An 18,156-nucleotide genomic window follows, 5' to 3' on the forward strand; every position below is an offset into this window, starting at 1 on the left:
TCTCTCCTAAGGCTATGGTGATGTATTATATGAGAAAAGTGTGTGAACCAGAGGTGAAAGCAAATGGCTTCCATGGAGGCAGAGTGTCACTATGTCTCTCCCCTGGGCCCTTTCAGAACGGCTTAAAAGTTTCTCCTAATTTCTCCTTGTTGTACTGTTTATTTCTGGAGGAATAGATCAAAACTAATGGAGAGATACCATTTGTTAAATTCCTGCATGTTCCACTGAAGTTTGCCTTCCTCCTCAAGTCCAGAACACTGCATTTAATTGAAGATGTTCTTGGAGTAGCATTTAAAGGTAAAGGGACCCCTGACCATTAGGTCCAGTCGTGACCGACTCTGGGGTTGCGGCGCTCATCTCACTCTATGGCCCGAGGGAGCCGCCGTTTGTCCGCAGACAGCTTCCGGATCACGTGGCCAGCATGACTAAGCCATTTCTGGCAAACCAGAGCAGCGCACGGAAACGCCGTTCACCTTCCCACCAGAGCGGTTCCTATTTATCTACTTGCACTTGATGTGCTTTCGAACTGCTAGGTTGGCAGGAGCAGGGACCGAGCAACGGGAGCTCAGGGGGATTCGAGGCCAAACTTATGATTCACAAAATGTTTAGGGGTATGTGTACCCCTGTGCCCCCCCCCCGGGAAAAAAGCACTGGTTACATAGCTAGGAAGACCTCACAGAGCTGCAATTCTCAGAATGTTTCAAAAGTCGATCCTTCCTCCCAGTGGATTCTGGGATCTCCTAACAACTCTTAGCACCCTTAACAAACTAAACCTCCCAGGATTCTTTGAGGGAAGCCATGACTGTTTAAAACGGCACTGCTTTAAATCTATTGTTCAGATGAGGCCAAGATTGCTTCTTAAATCTCTCAAAACAGTTGCTGAAGAATTTTCAAGTGTGTCGTCTTTTCCTGCCTTTTGAAGACCTTCCCACTCAAAGGTCAGGCTTTGTGAAATCACGTTGCAGCTGTTTCTTCTCTAGTATCCCTTCGTTGGGCTACAACAGATAATAGGTGCAATATTTTTAGAAATATATTAAGGGTTATGGGTTTGGGTTTTTTGCCCTCCCCTTCGAAGTTTCACATTCTCCTTTAAAATGGTTTCAATACCGAAAACTATTACTCACAAATAATACAGCAGGGGGGTTAGAAGAAACACATTTCTGATGCCAAGATTGAATAGACCTCCCACGATATTCCAACAGTTTAGATTGCAAAGGAACACGGGCTCTGAAGCAAATTGCCAGCAAGGTATCTGAACTGGACAAGGCCAGGCCAAGCCAATTTACCACCTGCGGCAGAGCAGCAAATGGTAGCCCTCCCTTCACCCCCCGCGCCCAAGCCAAAGTGCAAAGTACCAAATGCCGGTCAAGCTCTTTGACTGGAAAATCCCACAATCACATCCCCCTGGCAGCAAAGAATACTGTACAAGAACGACCAATTAAACAGCAAACCATTTGCTGTCTTTTCACAACTTCCAAAATCTGATGCCTCTTCTGTCTGATAGTAGAACCGGCCCCAGCTCAAGTTCTGGGGAGCAAGACTTCTCCATCAGGTTCCTCTCACTTGAAGGGTGGGACACAGGCCCTTCGTGAGGGTGGGGGCAAAGGAGGTCTGGTAGCCGATTTATTTCCCCTCCCCATCAATGCTACTGTGGTGTAGTGGTTAAGAGCGGTGAACTCGTAATCTGGTGAACCGGGTTTGATTCCCTGCTCTTCCACATGCAGCTGTTGGGTGACCTTGGGCCAGTCACACTTCTCTGAAGTCTCTCAGCCTCACTCACCTCACAGTGTGTTTGTTGTGGGGGAGGAAGGGAAAGGAGATTGTATAAACAACTTGGCACCATTGAGTTAGATGAAGTGAATTATGAAGATAAGATAAATTTAAGAAAAGTGCAAGTAGATAAATAGGAACCGCTCTGGTGGGAAGGTGAACGGCGTTTCCGTGCGCTGCTCTGGTTTGCCAGAAATGGCTTAGTCATGCTGGCCACGTGATCCGGAAGCTTTTGAAGACCTTCCCACTCAAAGGTCAGGCTTTGTGAAATCACGTTGCAGCTGTTTCTTCTCTAGTATCCCTTCGTTGGGCTACAACAGAGTGTTGGTTTGTTGGTTTAAACCATTTATATAGCACTTCTCAGGAGAACCTCATGAAGCTGGTTACAAAAAACCCAATACAGTGGTACCTCGGGTTAAGTACTTAATTCGTTAACCTAAAACTGTTCTTAACCGAAGCACCACTTTAGCTAATGGAGCGTCCCTCTGCTGCCGTGCCGCCGGAGCACGATTTCTGTTCTCATCCTAAAGCAAAGTTCTTAACCCGAGGTATTATTTCTGGGTTAGCGGAGTCTGTAACCTGAAGCGTCTGTAACCTGAAGCGTATGTAACCTGAAGTACCACTGTAAGCATCAGTTAAAGGGTTTTGGAAAAATTACGGATCACTAAAAATTTAACAGTACAATAGGAATGTGCAAAATTAAAAGAAAATACAAGATAAGCTCTACCATTCTCGTAAAATACCATCCTCAAATATTGTCAGTGAATATTGACAGACTCAACTCTTTGAGAGCCTTGCAATTTTTTAAGAAGGTGTGTTTAATAGATAATGGAAAGCCTTAACTGCCAGTGGCTGCCTGATATCTATGGGGCATGTGGTCTATGGAGCTGTTGCTCTGTACTAAAGGCCCCAGTCTGCCTGGCTGCAGAACAACATCTGGTGCACGCTGAGACAAGCTACAAGGAAAAGGCTTTTGGAAAGCAATATATTTTCTTTCTTCAGGGCAAGATCCTTTTAAGTAGCTCTGTGATGGCAATAGGGTTTGGGGGAGGCAGAGGCCACTTCAACTGATTCACTGAGTAGATGGTAGCCGGTCGTTTTGCCTTTCCTCTCTCCTTCCTTCAGGATGAGATGTTCCCCATAAAGTCCTGTGTCGGGCAGTTGGGAGAGGAGAAAGGCTGTCTCAGCTGCGACACTCAGCACCAGATGGTGGGAAAGGTAACCTGGTTTTGTACCGCAGCTCATGACTTGATAGCACTGGCTGCATACCCTCCAACATTTCTCCGGCGAAAATAGGGGCGTCCTATTCCATACGTTCCAACACTTCTCCCATGAAAATAGGGACATCCAGAGAAAAAAAGATGAGGTGACTCACGAAGCTATAGAAAACCAAAACAATTAGATTTGGAGCTCTCAAACAATATGGCACATTAGGTTTGCAAAAACACATGTTGTTGTTTAGTCGTTTAGTCGTGTCCGACTCTTCGTGACTGCATGGACCAGAGCACGCCAGGCACTCCTGTCTTCCACTACCTCCCGCAGTTTGGTCAAACTCATGTTGGTAGCTTCGAAAACACTGTCCAGCCATCTCGTCCCCTTCTCCTTGTGCCCTCCACCTTTCCCAAGGGAGTCTTCTCTTCTCAGGAGGTGGCCAAAGTACTGGAACCTCAGCTTCAGGATCTGTCCTTCCAGTAAGCACTCAGGGCTGATTTCCTTAATGGAGAGGTTTGATCTTCTTGCAGTCCATGGGACTCTCAAGAGTCTCCTCCAGCACCAGAATTCAAAAGCATCAATTCTTTGGCGATCAGCCTTCTTTATGGTCCGGCTCTCACTTCCATACGTCACGACTGGGAATACTATAGCTTTAACTATATGGACCTTTGGCGGCAAGGTGTACAGCACATGAGCTGTACATAATGCCACACTGGTGCACAAATGCAAACCTTCCCATGGGTAGGAGGGCACCAAGAAAATTTGCACAAGGACATATCTGTTCTTCCATGCTCAGGGCAGGCTGACAACTCATATTGAACGGAGAGGTTGGTAGAAATGGCTGAGGGGCAATGCACAGCACTCTCGCAAACATGGGCATATGCATCATGCGCCCCATTCTTTCCTGGAAGTGCTATAATAATTTTTTACTCTTTTCTTAATACATATTTATGAATCAATAAGACAGGAAGGTAGGGAACTGAGATATGAAATAAAATAGCAGTGGATAAAGCCATAATGTAAAAAGAGCACACAGCGGGAATCCTAAGAAGGCATCAATCCTAAGGTGGCATCAAGGCTGTAATTGGAGACGATCCTTCAAAAGTGTGGCAGTAAAATAAGAAAAGCAGGCACACCATAATTTCACTTTACCACGGGGGCAGCTATGCACAGTATTCTTGCTGAATCTATAACTAGGCTTCGCTGGAACATCGAGGAGAACCTCGTTGACATTGCAAGTGGGATCTGCAACAAAAAAAGTTGCGGCGTACCTTTGCCGCCTTGCAGGAGTGCTCCTGTTCAGAGTTTTTGCCAGTTAATAATAATAATAATATTTTTTTTATTTATACCCCCGCCCACCTGGCTGGGCTTCCCCAGCCACTCTGGGCAGCTTCCAGCAAAATATTAAAATACAATAATTCATCAAATATTAAAAACTTCCCTAAAGAGGTCTGCCTTCAGATGTCTTCTAAAAGTCAGATAGTTGTTTATTTCTTTGACAACTGATGGGAGGGCGTTCCACAGGGCGGGCACCACTACCAAGAAGGCCCTCTGCCTGGTTCCCTGTAACCTCACTTCTCACAGAGAGTGAACTGCCAAAAGGCCCTTGGAGCTGGATCTCAGTGTCCGGGCTGAACGATGGGGGTGGAGACGCTCCTTCAGGTATACTGGGCCGAGGCAGTTTAAGGCTTTAAAGGTCAGCACCAACACTTTGAATTGTGCCCGAAAATGTACTGGGAGCCAATGTAGGTCTTTCAGGGCTGGTGTTATGTGGTCTCAGCGGCCACTCCCAGTCACCAGTCTAGCTGCCGCATTCTGGATAAGTTGCAGTTTCCAGGTCACCTTCACAGGTAGCCCCACATAGAGCGCATTGCAGTAGTCCAAGCGGGAGATAACCAGAGCATGCACCACTCTGGTAAGACAATCCACGGAAGGATAGGGTCTCAGTGTGTGTTAGTCAGCTGTTCCATGAAGTACCTCAGCAGCACCTCAGCAATGCACCAAGTATTAGTGCCATATCATCTTAGAGTTTCTCTGCTTCTCTGTCCAGCACTGGGTCTCTTAGTGCAGACCCGGGTCATCAGTTCCATGTTTCCACAGCCCCTGCCTGCCATGAACCACCATTGGCAGCAAAAGGAGCAGATCGTTTTATGTTCAGGATAATATTGTGTTCTCTGGCTAATTACGCTGTTCTACATGTGTATTCTATATTAGACCTCCTTTAGTAATGCTTTATTTTGAAATGTTGAAGATAAACAACTGTCAACTTTGCTACATTAAATGTGTATTCTACACTCCACCTTCATTTGTAATGTCTTGTTTTGAAATCCTTGAGAAAACATTTTGCTTTCCGGTTCGTTATGTTGCTTTGAAAGTATATTTAATATTTTATTTTCTTCTGGAATGCTTTAGCTCAGAATATAGGATTGGAGGATGGCTTTGTCAGCAAGAGCATAAGGCTCTTAATCTCAAAGTCATGGATTTGAGCCCTGTGTTATATATATTTGAAGCATCTGAGAGTCACATCCGATCTGCATTTTAGCTTGCTGCAGCTTGAAGAAGCATAGTGGGGAAAGGTGGGAATTTGCAGGATTATGCAATTCCTGGTGTGAAACTAAAAACAGAAGCTCTTGGGACGTTTCTGAAAATACCCATCATTATGACAGTTGAGGATTAGGGTCCTCATACTGATGACATGGGGACGCAGGTGGCGCTGTGGGTTAAACCACAGAGCCTAGGACTTGCCGATCAGAAGGTCGGCGGTTCGAATCCCCGCAACGGGGTGAGCTCTCGTTGCTCCGTCCCAGCTCCTGCCAACCTAGCAGTTCGAAAGCACGTCAAAGTGCAAGTAGATAAATAGGTACCGCTCCGGTGGGAAGGTAAACGGCGTTTCCATGCGCTGCTCTGGTTCGCCAGAAGCAGCTTAGTCATGCTGGCCACATGACCCAGAAGCTGTACACCGGCTCCCTTGGCCAATAAAGCGAGATGAGTGCCGCAACCCCAGAGTCAGTCATGACTGGACCTAACGGTCAGGGGTCCCTTTACCTTTTTACTGATGACATCTCATACTAAGATACGGTCTTTCTCTCAGTCACCAATTTAGGATCCTCTCCTTCCTTCCTTCCTTCCTTCCTTCCTCTTCTGGGGGAAAAGTAAGTGAAAGAATTAACATTCTCCATGCAGAATCTCTGAACTGAAAGGCGTTGGGGGTGGAGAGGTGGAGATGGAGAGAGGGAAAGGGAGAAAGGGGCAGCTACCAAATACACAGTGCACCTCCGACCCCAAATAGGATAAAGCACACCTGAAGAGGGGATTGAAACAAGTCATCACTTGGTCTCAGGCTAAGGCAGGAGGAACTGGATATGGCAGAAGCAGAATGGTGGACCATTCTTTCAATTTATTTCCTTTCTCCTTCCATCCAAGATACTCACAACAGCGGTTGCAGGAGCAGGTTCTGCAAATATCATGCAGCCAGTAACTTGTGATGACTGGGAGAAGCTTAGCCACTGAAATAACGGAAGGTTTGGGATGCCTCAATCTCTGCTCCTGTTCTGTTCAGTCTTTGCCCATTCCTCCCTTGCTTCATAAGGTACACGGGTGGCACTGTGGGTTAAACCACAGAGCCTAGGACTTGCTGATCAGAAGGTTGGCAATTCAAATCCCCGCAATGGGGTGAGCTCCCGTTGCTCGGTCCCTGCTCCTGCCAACCTACCAGTTCAAAAGCATGAAGTGCAAGTAGATAAATAGGTAGCGCTCCGGCGGGAAGGTAAACGGCATTTCTGTGCGCCGCTCTGGTTCGCCAGAAGCGGCTACGTCATGCTGTACACCTGCTCCCTTGGCCAATAAAGCGAGATGAGCGTCGCAACCTCAGAGTCGGCCACGACTGGACCTAATGGTCAGGGGTACATTTAGCTTTACCTTTGCTTCATATGGGGACAAACTATGCACAAATATTTTGAGCTTACATTTGGGTACCACAGAAGGGGAGGGGGCTGTACTGTAAATGGATGTATTAAAGCACCTCTTATTGCAGATTTACAACCACCTGGAGCTTGGGGAATCACCAGGCCTCCATGTTTGATGGATAATTCCCCCTGACTGCAGGAACCCCTTGAGTAAGGCTGCTTGCCCCAATAAAGTATCTTTAGATACATGCGTTCATGACACACTCTCACAGGCTCTTTTCTGCAAGCATATTTATTATTAAAATGATGTCTAGGTCATGAATACTTAACAACAATCATTGGAAGGCTGACATACAGTAAACGGTAGTTAATACACAAACGTTTCTCCTCTGTTCTTTCCCCTTCTGTTATTGAGAATTCACAAACAGGTATCTGAAAGCACATCACACAACAATCTCCATCACCATCATATTAAATCAAACAGGCCTCAGATCATCTTTCTCTGCTGCCTGTTCTCACAAGTCAGAACAACCCAGGCTGTCCTCTTCCCATTCTTCATTTCCCTCCCATCTTACACTATGCAAGATAGAACTATAGTTTTAGAGGCTAAAAAAGTCCCATCATCTCTGACATTTGCCCTGCTGGCTGGGGTGGATGGGAGTTGGAGTCCAACAATATGTGGTGGGTCATTCAGGGTTGGATTTTCAGAAAAGCTAATGATTAAACTGGCACAATAACTTATCAAGTAAACAAAATGGTTCTCTGTTTCAGTTTCCAGGTGGTACTGTCAAAATAATACCGGGGGCCGGGGGGGGCAATTCATTTGTGATAGGCTGCCTAATTTTTTCACTCTGCTATCCAACTTACTGATTAAGATCAACCTACCTATTCCAAGCTGATTTCTCCCCACATGGTGAAAAAATATTTGGGTGGTCTTCAGAATCCCATTTTCAAAGATGTACTGAAGTCATACTTTTCCATTATCATCAGGGCACCTTGGTCTATACCAGTGTTTCCCAACCTTGTGCCTCCAGATGTTTTTGGCCTACAACTCCCATCATCCCTGACCACTGGTCTTGCTAGCTAGGGATGATGGGAGTTGTAGGCCAAAAACATCTGGAGGCACAAGGTTGGGAAACACTGGTCTATACGTGTGCTAAATTGTTAGGAATTTTGGAGCTTCCTGAATGATTTGACACTTCTGCCTCCATTTTGAGGTCCAAAACTGCTGGTTATCAGATTGTCTCTGGTAGCAGAGTTGTCTAGCTCACTGAGATGAATCCTTGATATTCCCATGACTGTGAGACCAAGCGTCATATGATTAGGCACAAGAATGCACACACACACACACACATTCTTTCTGAAATACCTGGCGTGTTCACATGCAAATTCACTGCCACCTAGCACTTCACCTATTAGCGGGCAGGTTCTGGTAAACTGATGTGAAAACATGTGAAAACAACCTTTTGAGAGATTGAGGGGGTTCTAGTTAGGTGCAAAATATTTGTGGAAACTTCTATGAACGTTAAAACAGGAGTGGGGGACCTGTGGCACTCCAAATGTCGTTTGACTCCACATCCCATCAGCCCCAGCTAGAATAATCACGAGTCTGAGATGATGGCAACTGTAGTCCCATATCAAGAGAGTAACAGGTTCCACATACCTGTCCTGCTTGCATATATTAGATGTGAGTTTTAGGCCTGTGATGTTTCATACCATTTTGGTTGCACACGCACAAACATCCTTATTGTCATTGGAGAAATGTTGGAGGGTGTGACACACTAATATAAACTCCACTTTATAGATGGCAATACCGTCAGTAGAAAAACGTTAGCTGAAACAGAAAGAGTCAAATCTAGAAGAAACTGGACATTCTAGTGTGAACTTAAATGCAGGCATTTGGCAACCCATCCCTCAAATTTAAGACATTATAGTCAACACCACGCCAAAACATCTTTTTTTTTAATACCAAAAATAGACTGAAGTATTGCTTTTCTAATCAAGACATGGAATCAATCTGGACTTCTTTATTTTCACCATATCTCTGCCTCATTAAGACTGATCATGCCTTTGAGCTATTTTCAAGATTTAATCTCCACACTGTTCGCATGGCCTGTTTGTTTTTGCATTATGCACTGAGATTCCAAATTAGGCCCTCTCAATCGCTTGAAGAGCTATAGAAGAAAATTCCACTGGACCAGCACTCTTGCATCTGTCAAGCATGGGAAATCAAGAATATTTGCCACTACCATACTCCATGGTGTAATATTCATACAATCATAGGGGGAAATTCATTGAGAAAGTGTTACAGGGCCCAGATAAATCAGATGATTTGACAAACATGGTTTTTATCTTCTGTCTAATCAGGAGAAATGTGTCATGTATAGAGCTGCGAGATTTGCCATGGTTGCGCTGAAACTGCTCACGAAACTTATTGAAACAAATGTAAAGGTAAAGGGACCCCTGACCATTAGGTCCAGTCGCGGACGACTCTGGGTTGCAGCGCTCATCTCGCTTTACTGGCCGAAGGAGCCGGCGTACAGCTTCCGGGTCATGTGGCCAGCATGACTAAGCCGCTTCTGGCGAACCAGAGTAGCGCACAGAAACACCTTTTAGCTTCCCGCCAGAGCGGTACCTATTTATCTACTTGCACTTGACATGCTTTCGAACTGCTAGGTTGGCAGGAGCAGGGACCAAGCAACAGAAGTTCACTCCATCACGGGGATTCAAACAGCTGACCTTCTGATCAGCAAGCCCAAGGCTCTGTGGTTTAACCCACAGCACCACTACCACCCACTAATGCATCTTTCTTAATGGTGACTGCAAAAACGTACTATGAAATAACGCTTTGCTTTCTTTTATATTTAAAGGAAGTTTTGAATGTTTCAGATCTTGCTGTGGTTGTTGTAACAACTGCTGAAGTTCCATAATGGGACACATTGGTTAAAGAATGAACATAGATGATTAGGGTGCTCTTTTAAGCCTGAAATGATATTAATGAGGCTTAATATTGTGATTGTGGACTTCTTTTTGCCATTCATTAGTTCTTTTGTGCACTTCCTACAAACCTTTGCCTTGGAGTCTTATGGAATCCCCTTCTTTTGCACCTTATTTATATAAGACTGCTCTATTTAGCACACTGCTGGACAACTGCCCCAGGTAGGTGCAAGATCTGGCCTTGGTTTCACCTTCAGGCAAGCAAGTTACTGGAGAGGCACGCGGTACTCCCACCACAAATGGGAGCTGTCTTTCAGACCTCCTGCCTGCTTCCTGTAACATTTAGGCACACTTAGTTATGTCATTAGTTAAGCAGCTTTTGCTGGGGGCTGTCAAACCATGACTGGGGACTGCTAGCAGGGAAAGGTACAATTCAATGACATCACAGCACAGCTAAATGTACCCAAGTCATGTAATTAAACATTTCAGAGGAGAAGAGGGAGAACTCAACATAGGATTGCTGCTTTGGGTGGCAGCACCTCAATGTCAGGTGTGAACATCATGCATTGCCCCTTCCCTTCCTTTGAGAGCCAGTGTGGTGTAGTGGTTAAGAGCGATAGACTCGTAATCTGGGGAACCGGGTTCGCGTCTCCACTCCTCCACATGCAGCTACTGGGTGACCTTGGGCTAGTCACACTTCTTTGAAGTCTCTCAGCCCCACTCACCTCACAGAGTGTTTGTTGTGGGGGAGGAAGGGAAAGGAGAATGTTAGCCGCTTTGAGACTCCTTCAGGTAGTGATAAAGCGAGATATCAAATCCAAACTCTTCTTACTCTTCTTCTTCCCAAACCCTCTGCATGTCAGCCATGACCAGCATTAAGAACAATCCATTTTAGGAGGGTGAAATATTCTGGATTTGTGAACTCACCAGAAAGACGTGTCTAGTTATTTATTTTATCACATATGCATATATTTCCACACAGTGTATCCAGTAATCAGCTGCCACATTCTTTGCTCAATAATTACAGTGGGCTCCATGGAGTTTGTTAATCACACCGAATAGCAATCAGCAGAAGGCATGACTTTTTCCTCCTTAAAAAAATAACATCAGCTGGTGTCAAGCGGCTGGTTTTACACTTACATGGAGTGACCTGGTTGCCGCTGCCTTCATGGTTGCTTATGTGTCCCTCTAGGATCACTACAAACTTTCACGCCTGTGGTTTCACTGAACAACATGCATTTCTATAGTGTATAAGTTATTTAAGTGATCCATGCCCCCTGGCAGATGAGTCACTTGTGTTTTATGTAAAGGTGTTGTAAAGCAAAGATCACGTGGATTTAATGTGCCTGGACCAGTGTGTGTGTGTGTGTGTGTGTGTGTGTGTGTTTGTGTACACTTAACTGAAGTTAATGCCGAAGTAAGCTACTTTTGCTTGAGAGTGTGGTTGTAAAAGCACCATGCATCGAGCAAGCATCACCCTGAGTCCTGCCAACTGAAGACAGCTTGCAGCATCCTCTGCTCTGTATTTATAGAACAGGGGTTTTGGAAGCAAGCCCTAGGGATCAAAGGAACACAGAGAGCATCTATTGCAGGCTGCAAGGAGAGGAAGCAAACTTCTTTTCCCAACATGTTTTAAATAAGTCTGATGGTAATCCACTGGCTAATTTCCAATAGATTGTCTAGTGTTTGTTGCTTGCTGCGATTCTTGCGTTATTGTATTGCTTGAAAAATATAAAATCTAACAAACCCACTTAAAAAAAAAAAAACATACCGGTATTTGCTGGATCTTGACACTTGGTTCTGTTAACCATTAGGCAGAACTAATCTATGTTGACCCTTTAAAAGATCCTTAGTATGATTATTATTATTGATTAAATTTATATTCTGCCCTTCATCCGAAGATGACAGGGCAGCTTAAGATATAAAAATATAAAATACCTAATACAACCACAACCAGAAGCCTCCCCGGAGACGGAATTCCACAAATGGGGAGCCACCACAGGAAATACCTGTTCTCATGTTGCCACCCTACCGACCTGTTGTGGAGGAGACACATGAAGAAGGGCCTGAAATGATTGTTGCAGGGTCCAGGTTCGTTCATATGGGGAGAGGCGGTCCTTAAGGCCTTGTGTTGCTGAGCAGTTTAAGGCTTTATAGGTCAAAACCAGGACTTTGAATTGGGCCCAGAAACTAATTGGTACCCTGGAGTGGGAAGAACAAAGTGAGGCTTCGCCGAAGCATCGGCCCCCTTTTCCCTGGCCCTCGCCCCACACCCAGCCCATTGTCCTGCCAAGCTGGGGGCAGGATGACAGCCACCCTATAGCCGGTGGGTGGCCCTGGCCAGGAAGTCTCGTGCAGTGTCACAAACCCTGCCCATCTGTTGGGAGGTGTTGGGTTGAGGTCCAGCTCCAAGGGCCTTCTGGCAGTTCCCTCACTGCGAGAATCAAAGTTACAGGGAACCAGGCAGAGGGCCTTCTCAGTAGTGGCACCCGCCCTGTGGAACGCCCTCCCATCGGATGTCAAGGAAATAAACAACTATCTGATTTTTAGAAGGCAGACCTGTTTAGGGAAGTTTTTAATGTTTAATGTTTTATTGTTATTTTAATATTTTGTTGAAAGCCTCCCAGAGTGGCGGTATAAATAATATGTTGTTGTTGTTGTTATTACTGTCTCTCCCCCAAGAAAAGTCATGAAACAGGGTGACCAAAGCAGTTTCTGTGCCAAAACCGAGCCTAAACCCTGATTGAAATGAATCTAGCATGTTGTACTTGGTCAATTTAAAACAAGACTGATAGGCCACAAGGAATCAAGTAAAATAATAAGTGACTCACTCAAGCCTGAAGATAGCTGTCCCTACCTCATAAGACTATATATGGAAGAGGTTACCCAAGGGTAGTGTCAGTCAGTTCAGACTTAGGAGGATATGAAACATAGCTTCAAAGCATTATGAAACTCATGTTACCTCCTCAAACACAGGCATGAACTTCTGCATAGTTCATGATACTGCTTGCCATTCAAACGTGAACAGAGGCTTGCTTGGTTTGAAAGGTCTGGATACATTGAATTGAATTGTCTGGATGCATCTGTATTCTGGCTTTCCCCACTGATCCAACTTTGGCAGGCATCAGACACGACAATAAAGGACTGAGCAGCAGAATGGTATGTCTACAAGTGTTTCATAGTTACAAAACAAATTAAGAAAAGCCAGTCACGATTGCAATGCCCCCCCCCCCACTTCTGCCATGAAGTTATATATGAATGTTTGGGGGCGGGGAGTTTGCTGTAGAAACTTTTATATCAAATGTCATCTCAAAAGCGATGAACGCACACACGCCAGAAATCTGTGAATAAGAGGAAATCAACTTCCTACGAAAAAGACAGTATTTCTTCATGAAAAACTTTGGGGTGAATTTGGTATTCAAAGATTTCTCTGCTCAAGCCTGCTTCAATTGCATTAACTATACATCCTACCAAAAAAAAAAAAAGCACTTCCTTTCTGACTAAAGTTATCCTGCTGTGTTAGTCAATGAGACATTTCAAATAGCATGCATCATTTTCTGAAGTCTTCCTCGTTCGCATTCCCACAGGGTGACAGCTATTTTATATTTTAAGTGATTTCCCCCCTCCTCCCCTACTATTTTTGTCTTCTGCAATTTTACAAAGAAAATCCATCTGAAGTCAAGACTCTTTTATTTTCTTTAAAAAAGAAAAAAAGAAAACTGTCAAAAATGTTAAGGTACAAAACATAGAGCCCAAAAAGAAAACCAGAACAGGTGTTCTTATGACACTTCTTTTAAGGACACAAAATAAGAAATCTTTTTGATATATTTCAAAAACAGCTGCATGTTGGCATGTATCCATGAAGCTTCTTGCATCTTTTCTTTGCCTCTCCACCCGGATCACCAAACCTCCAGGGCTGTCCCTAGGTCCTTGCAGGGACCAGGGGAAATCATTTTGTTTGGGGGGGGTCTGCCTTTTACCTTCATCTCCCCTTCATGGTCTCTCCTCCTGGCTGATCTTTTGCTGAGGTGGTGGGGTTTTGCTGCCACCATCCCCCACTGCCACTACCACATCCCCCCTCTCCTTGCTTCAGTGGCAACAGGCCAAAACCTCCTCCCTCCCTGCCTCCCCAATCTGGTAGGCAGGAGGTGGAAAACCTCGTTGGGAAATAAAGCTGTGGGCAGGGGTGGACTCCAGCATCTTAAAAAGCAGAGACATCACCTTGCCGACCAAGGTCTGTATAGTTAAAGCTATGGTTTTCCCAGTAGTGATGTATGGAGGTGAGAGGAGGACCATAAAGAAGACTGATCGCCGAAGAATTGATGCTTTTGAATTATGGTGCTGGAGGAGACTCTTGAGAGTCCCATGGACTGCAAGATCAAACCTCTCCATTCTGAAGGAAATCAGCCCTGAGTGCTCCCTGGAAGGACAGATCCTGAAGCTGAGGCTCCAATACTTTGGCCACCTCATGAGAAGAGAAGACTCCCTGGAAAAGACCCTGATGTTGGGAAAGATGGAGGGCACAAGGAGAAGGGGACAACAGAGGACGAGATGGTTGGACAGTGTTCTCAAAGCTACCAACATGAGTTTGACCAAACTGCGGGAGGCAGTGGAAGACAGGAGTGCCAGGAGTGCTCTGGTCCATGGGGTCACGAAGTCAGGCACGAGTAAACGACTAAACAACAAGGGGTGGACTTACCCTGGAGCTTCTCAATGTTGCACCTCCTCGGCTTGGTGCCCTGTGTGGGGGAACTGTCCACACTGCTAAATTGGGTACTGCTGTGGTTTGTGGCCACCACTACCAGGCATGAGGACAATTGTCCTAATGGTCCTGAGCACCTCTCCTATGCTGTATTAACAAGGTTTTTTGTTTTGGTTTTTTTTTACTAGCTATGTGGTTTGCATTATAGGGAGCAGTGGGGGGGGGAGAGCTGTGTTTTCTGCTACTCACAGGCTATAGTCTGGAGAGAGCAGGTACTGTCATAGATTGGTGCTATTCCTGGGATGTTGCCTTGCTATAGCACTGTCATTGCCCAGAAGTTAATGTGATAAGATACAGTACCATGATTATTGGCACTATGGTTATGCCATGTTCTCAGGGGTGCTGTTAGGTTGGCATGAACTGCGGAAAAAGCTGTTACTGCTTCTAACTAACATGCTATTGTAACTGTGAGCTTCAGCTATTGTTGGTTCAGGGCACTGAAAAACTAGCGACTGGTTTGGCACACGCAAACTCCTCTGGAAACAATTCATGTGTGCACTGAGTGGCGTACCTATACTTCTTTTGGCTATTTGCATCACCTATAACAGGTGAAGCTTAAACATTTGATCCAGTCTTAGTAAAGCAAGGATGTTGAAATCCCAGTCTCACCGATGGGTGAGTAAGCCCAATTGAATTCAATAGGACTTACTTCTGAATAGACTTGGTTACAATGGGAGCCTAATTCCAGTGCCGTTTTTGATCCTCATGTGCCTAGAGAACCTTACTTTAGCTTTTAAAAGTAACATATAGGAGAGTGTAAGCCAGAAATTATACTATGTAGTCTGTTTTAGCTCGGCATTTAGCACCAAGTAGAAATCCTATTTTCTAGCTGGCTATGTTAGTAGCCCAGCTAGGTGTTCCACTTGTTCCTTTTTTACTGCCAGCTTTGCCAACTGCGTCCTTCTTAATTTATCTCAAAATTATATTACTTTAGTAGCAGAGAGATGAAATGTAAGAGTGTGTTCTTCCAAATTATGCTCATGCAAAGCTCTGAATACAGTATAGTGCATACACCGTATTAGTTATAGTCCAGTGCGTACATTTTTTTGTAGAAATTATAGGCTCATGTAACAATCATGCAGACTACTAAATCTTTATATATTTTTCTTGGATATCTAAAGCATTTCAGGTGACTCTTGGTCTGTGGTTATGTTTGTGTCCCTGAGTAGGCTGCCTTGGTTAGCTGCTTCAGACCAAGACAGGAGCCAGATTCTGTAACTGATCAATTTTAGCCTACCACGAAGGCTAAATTCTCACCATCAGTTAATAAATTATCACTGGTGAACTAGCCAGGACATTTCTGTGGGTATATAGAGAAGCACACATATGCACACAAGTAAATTAAGCTTGCATTTGGCAGGCAAAGATACATTTTCTTGGCTGCCTTTCTCCCCAATTCAAGCCTGTGATTCAATGGTGTGAAGAGGAAATATAATTCTCACAACACAACTTTCTGTCCCATATGTAGCTCTGAATGCTCTGCGCCAGAATTCTGGCCTCAACAATAATTTATATAGAATATTATATAGAATATTCAATAGCCCTGAGAACTTACCCCCCCCCCCAAATAAACAAATCTCAAAATAAAATCACACTCAAGTCTAGTACGGGAAAAGAAATTATATGGTGTCCATATGGAGGCAGGATTGTGCAGGCAGCATTTCCTGCCCTTGCAACTCCCTTCAAAATCCTCAGAGGCAAGAGACTGGGGCTGAGCAGCTTGATTGTACTCAGCCCACAAGGGATGCAAGTTTTCCCGTGCTGGCAGCTGGCTGTCTCCAGGCAACAATGGTCTCCTAAGGTCCTTTGAGGCAAGGGAGTAGGGCTGAGCAGCTGTTACTGGTGAGCTTCATGCCTCGCATTCTGATAGTCAGGTGTTTAAAATGTCCACTTGTTAGACTTTTCGAGCAGTAGGTGCATTGTGGGCTTTGCGTGTGTCAAATTTCATCTCTGATGCTGGTCTAGAAGTCCCTTAGCCAGGTAGCGGTATACTTTGCCACATATTGTTGTTGTTTAGTCATGTCTGACTCTTCGTGACTCCATGGACCAGATCACGCAAGGCGCACCTGTCTTCCACTGCCTCCCACAGTTTGGTCAAACTCATGCTGGTCGCTTTGAGAACACTGTCCAACCATCTTGTCTTCTGTCGTTCCTTTCTCCTTTTGCCATTAATCTTTCCCAACATCAGGGTCTTTTCTAGGGAGTCTGCTCTTCTCATGAGGTGGCCAAAGTATTGGAGCCTTAGCTTCACGATCTGTCCTTCTAGTGAGCACTCAGGGCTGAATTCCTTAAGAATTTGATCTTCTTGCAGTATACCTGAAGGAGCATCTCCACCCCCATCATTCTGCCCGGACGCTGAGGTCCAGCGCCGAGGGCCTTCTGGCGGTTCCCTCATTACGAGAAGCAAAGCTACAGGGAACCAGGCAGAGGCCCTTCTCGATAGTGGCACCCGCCCTGTGGAACGCCCTCCCATCAGATGTCAAAGAGATAAACAACTACCTGACATTCAGAAGACATCTTAAGGCAGCCCTGTTGAGGAAAGTTTTTAATGTGTGACATCTTAATGTATTTTTGGTCTTTGTGGAAGCCGCCCAGAGTAGCTGGGGAAACCCAGCCAGATGGGTAGGGTACAAATTATTATTATTATTATTATTATTATTATTATTATTATTATTATTATTATTGCAGTCCATGGGACTCTCAAGAGTCTCCTCCAGCACCATAATTCAAAAGAACCAATTCTTCGGCAATCAGCCTTCTTTATGGTCCAGCTCTCACTTCCATACATCACTACTGGGAAAACCATAGCTTTAACTTTACAGTGCTACCTCAGGTTAAGTACTTAATTCATTCCGGAGGTCTGTACTTAACCTGAAACTGTTCTTAACCTGAAGCACCACTTTAGCTACTGGGGTCTCCTGCTGCCGCTGCGCCGCCGGAGCACGATTTCTGTCCTCATCCTGAAGCAAAGTTCTTAACCTGAAGCACTATTTCTGGGTTAGCGGAGTCTGTAACCTGAAGCGTATGTAACCTGAGGTAGCACTGTACAGACCTTTGTTGGCAAGGTGATGTTTCTGCTTTCATTATTGTTGTTATTATTATTTTACGGGTGATTTCTTTTCTGCAGCGAGCCGAGGTCTTAATTCTTGAGAAGCAGCAGTGAGGTCATGCAGGGTTTCGCTCACGCTGACGAAACTTTTCCACGCAAATGAGGAAAGGCCGATCCAACGGAGTTCTCAGCACCCGAATGAGATCACGGGCCCATCCCGGAAGCGGCTTAATTGCACCTCGCCCGAGGCCAAAGACCATATATCCCCTTATATGGGGATATATGCGACGAAGACACACAACAAAAGTAGCCCTTGGGCGGGAAGTCCGCGCCCGCCTTCCCCCCCTAGGATAAAGCGAAACCAAAGCAGTTTCGCCATGTGACCGGAATCCCAACGAACTCTCCCCTGAAAACTTTGCCAGCTGAGGCGGAATCTCCTCCTCACACAAACCAGGTGCGCGGCTCCGTCAGGTGTTGCGTGAGGTAAATTTCGTTACCTTCTCAGGTAGGCGGCCTGCAAG

The 18,156-nt window shown here is 45.1% G+C and overlaps 1 protein-coding gene and 1 long non-coding RNA gene across 3 annotated transcripts in view; one reads left to right on the forward strand and one right to left on the reverse strand.

Moving 5' to 3' along the window:
* Positions 1 to 7,161: 7,161 nt before the first annotated feature.
* On the reverse strand, positions 7,162 to 10,396 carry LOC310841257. The gene is made up of 3 exons (XR_014562438.1): positions 9,718 to 10,396; positions 8,027 to 9,350; positions 7,162 to 7,882 (listed from the first exon to the last, which is right to left on the reverse strand). It is a non-coding gene; the product is annotated as an uncharacterized lncRNA (long non-coding RNA).
* Positions 10,397 to 17,832: 7,436 nt separating this feature from the next.
* The window catches only part of CTNNA1 (catenin alpha 1), a 64,797-nt gene continuing 64,473 nt past the window's right edge, over positions 17,833 to 18,156 (forward strand). The window contains exon 1 of one of the 2 annotated variants that reach the window (XM_083730169.1): positions 17,833 to 18,118. The gene's annotated coding sequence lies outside the window, so the exon portion shown is untranslated. Of the gene's footprint in view, positions 18,141 to 18,156 lie in introns of both variants that reach the window. The other variant, XM_083730170.1, reaches the window with a different exon arrangement.

The sequence above is a fragment of the Podarcis gaigeae genome (genome assembly GCF_964106915.1).
Source record: "Podarcis gaigeae genome assembly, chromosome: 3".
In the NCBI taxonomy this organism is placed as follows: Eukaryota; Metazoa; Chordata; class Lepidosauria; order Squamata; family Lacertidae; genus Podarcis; species Podarcis gaigeae.